This window comes from Dendropsophus ebraccatus, chromosome 7, assembly GCF_027789765.1.
Source record: "Dendropsophus ebraccatus isolate aDenEbr1 chromosome 7, aDenEbr1.pat, whole genome shotgun sequence".
NCBI classification, from domain to species: domain Eukaryota; kingdom Metazoa; phylum Chordata; class Amphibia; order Anura; family Hylidae; genus Dendropsophus; species Dendropsophus ebraccatus.
Window position 1 is genome coordinate 1,115,864 of NC_091460.1, and position 3,991 is coordinate 1,119,854.

General features: G+C 48.6%; 2 protein-coding genes across 3 annotated transcripts in view; one reads left to right on the forward strand and one right to left on the reverse strand.

Moving 5' to 3' along the window:
- LOC138797178 (zinc finger protein 300-like) overlaps positions 1–3,991 on the forward strand; it is an 898,668-nt gene that overhangs the window by 795,227 nt on the left and 99,450 nt on the right. The window lies entirely within an intron of this gene.
- The window catches only part of LOC138797158 (zinc finger protein ZFP2-like), a 427,215-nt gene that overhangs the window by 138,541 nt on the left and 284,683 nt on the right, over positions 1–3,991 (reverse strand). The window lies entirely within an intron of this gene.

A 3,991-nucleotide genomic window follows, 5' to 3' on the forward strand; every position in this document is an offset into this window, starting at 1 on the left:
GGAGGAGGAGGAGGAGGAGACACATCTGGACTACTGGGGTCAGTGCTGGAGACCACCGCACCTACAGAGAGGAGACCAGATCCAGAACATAGAGCGGGGGAGGGAGGGAGGGGCCAAAGAGCCCAGACAACAATGGTGGAAATCTAGAGAAGTTACCTCTCCGGTCAGCAGGCGGATGATCTCCAAGGTGACGTGTAATATTCTCTTACTGATCTCATTCCTGTCCTTCTCCATCCTTGGGGGATCATTCAGGAGGAGGAGCGTCTGGGGGAGAAGAGGAGACAACTGGAGCACAAGGAGGGGCTAGTCCTGCTGGGGCCTTTATGTCACAGCCAGGGGCCCCAAACCATACAGGGGCCACAGCATATGTAACATCCCTCCTCCTGTAAGCTTACCTTACTGCTGGGGTCACACTGATAGTAACACAATGTAACATCCCTCCTCCTGTAAGCTTACCTTACTGCTTTGGTCACACTGATAGTAACACAATGTAACATCCCTCCTCCTGTAAGCTTACCTTACTGCTGGGGGGGGGTCACACACTGATAGTAACACAATGTAACATCCCTCCTCCTGTAAGCTTACCTTACTGCTTTGGTCACACTGATAGTAACACAATGTAACATCCCTCCTCCTGTAAGCTTACCTTACTGCTGGGGGGGGGTCACACACTGATAGTAACACAATGTAACATCCCTCCTCCTGTAAGCTTACCTTACTGCTGGGGGGGTCACACTGATAGTAACACAATGTAACACCCCTCCTCCTGTAAGCTTACCTTACTGCTGGGGTCACACACTGATAGTAACACAATGTAACATCCCTCCTCCTGTAAGCTTACCTTACTGCTGGGGTCACACACTGATAGTAACACAATGTAACATCCCTCCTCCTGTAAGCTTACCTTACTAATGGGGGGGTCACACACTGATAGTAACACAATGTAACACCCCTCCTCCTGTAAGCTTACCTTACTGCTGGGGGGTCACACACTGATAGTAACACAATGTAACACCCCTCCTCCTGTAAGCTTACCTTACTGCTGGGGTCACACTGATAGTAACACAATGTAACATCCCTCCTCCTGTAAGCTTACCTTACTGCTGGGGTCACACACTGATAGTAACACAATGTAACACCCCTCCTCCTGTAAGCTTACCTTACTGCTGGGGTCACACTGATAGTAACACAATGTAACATCCCTCCTCCTGTAAGCTTACCTTACTGCTGGGGTCACACACTGATAGTAACACAATGTAACATCCCTCCTCCTGTAAGCTTACCTTACTGCTGGGGGGGGGGGGGGTCACACACTGATAGTAACACAATGTAACATCCCTCCTCCTGTAAGCTTACCTTACTGCTGGGGGGGTCACACACTGATAGTAACACAATGTAACACCCCTCCTCCTGTAAGCTTACCTTACTGCTGGGGGGGGGTCACACACTGATAGTAACACAATGTAACACCCCTCCTCCTGTAAGCTTACCTTACTGCTGGGGTCACACTGATAGTAACACAATGTAACATCCCTCCTCCTGTAAGCTTACCTTACTGCTGGGGGGGGGGGGGGTCACACACTGATAGTAACACAATGTAACACCCCTCCTCCTGTAAGCTTACCTTACTGCTGGGGTCACACTGATAGTAACACAATGTAACATCCCTCCTCCTGTAAGCTTACCTTACTGCTGGGGGGTCACACACTGATAGTAACACTATGTAACACCCCTCCTCCTGTAAGCTTACCTTACTGCTGGGGTCACACACTGATAGTAACACAATGTAACATCCCTCCTCCTGTAAGCTTACCTTACTGCTGGGGGGTCACACTGATAGTAACACAATGTAACATCCCTCCTCCTGTAAGCTTACCTTACTGCTGGGGTCACACTGATAGTAACACAATGTAACATCCCTCCTCCTGTAAGCTTACCTTACTGCTGGGGTCACACTGATAGTAACACAATGTAACATTCCTCTTCCTGTAAGCTTACCTTACTGCTGGGGTCACACTGATAGTAACACAATGTAACACCCCTCCTCCTGTAAGCTTACCTTACTGCTGGGGTCACACTGATAGTAACACAATGTAACATCCCTCCTCCTGTAAGCTGACCTTACTGCTGGGGTCACACACTGATAGTAACACAATGTAACATCCCTCCTCCTGCAAGCTTACCTTCCTGCTGGGGGGGGGGGTCACACACTGATAGTAACACAATGTAACACCCCTCCTCCTGTAAGCTTACCTTACTGCTGGGGTCACACTGATAGTAACACAATGTAACATCCCTCCTCCTGTAAGCTTACCTTACTGCTGGGGTCACACACTGATAGTAACACAATGTAACATCCCTCCTCCTGTAAGCTTACCTTACTGCTGGGGTCACACACTGATAGTAACACAATGTAACATCCCTCATCCTGTAAGCTTACCTTACTGCTGGGGTCACACACTGATAGTAACACAATGTAACATCCCTCCTCCTGTAAGCTTACCTTACTGCTGGGGGGGGGGGGGGTCACACACTGATAGTAACACAATGTAACATCCCTCCTCCTGTAAGCTTACCTTACTGCTGGGGTCACACTGATAGTAACACAATGTAACATCCCTCCTCCTGTAAGCTTACCTTACTGCTGGGGTCACACTGATAGTATCACAATGTAACATCCCTCCTCCTGTAAGCTTACCTTACTGCTGGGGGGGGGGGTCACACACTGATAGTAACACAATGTAACATCCCTCCTCCTGTAAGCTTACCTTACTGCTGGGGGGGTCACACTGATAGTAACACAATGTAACATCCCTCCTCCTGTAAGCTTACCTTACTGCTGGGGTCACACACTGATAGTAACACAATGTAACATCCCTCCTCCTGTAAGCTTACCTTACTGCTGGGGGGGTCACACACTGATAGTAACACAATGTAACATCCCTCCTCCTGTAAGCTTACCTTACTGCTGGGGGTCACACACTGATAGTAACACAATGTAACATCCCTCCTCCTGTAAGCTTACCTTACTGCTGGGGTCACACTGATAGTAACACAATGTAACATCCCTCCTCCTGTAAGCTTACCTTACTGCTGGGGGAGTCACACTGATAGTAACACAATGTAACATCCCTCCTCCTGTAAGCTTACCTTACTGCTGGGGTCACACTGATAGTAACACAATGTAACATCCCTCCTCCTGTAAGCTTACCTTACTGCTGGGGTCACACACTGATAGTAACACAATGTAACATCCCTTCTCCTGTAAGCTTACCTTACTGCTGGGGGGTCACACACTGATAGTAACACAATGTAACATCCCTCCTCCTGTAAGCTTACCTTACTGCTGGGGGGTCACACACTGATAGTAACACAATGTAACACCCCTCCTCCTGTAAGCTTACCTTACTGCTGGGGGGTCACACTGATAGTAACACAATGTAACATCCCTCCTCCTGTAAGCTTACCTTACTGCTGGGGGGTCACACTGATAGTAACACAATGTAACATCCCTCCTCCTGTAAGCTTACCTTACTGCTGGGGTCACACACTGATAGTAACACAATGTAACACCCCTCCTCCTGTAAGCTTACCTTACTGCTGGGGGGGTCACACACTGATAGTAACACAATGTAACATCCCTCCTCCTGTAAGCTTACCTTACTGCTGGGGTCACACACTGATAGTAACACAATGTAACATCCCTCCTCCTGTAAGCTTACCTTACTGCTGGGGTCACACTGATAGTAACACAATGTAACATCCCTCCTCCTGTAAGCTTACCTTACTGCTGGGGTCACAAACTGAGGAGCAGAGATCTCCACACACAACACAACAGCAGTGACTGCCCGACCAGGAGCTGCTCTATATCTGGTAGATGCTGGAGGTGTAGGACCTGTAACGATGTCACAATCATGTGACCAGTACATATGGGGGCGGAGCTTAGCAGTGCTGGAGAGAAGAGATTGTGGTGAAGGACCTGTGATCATGT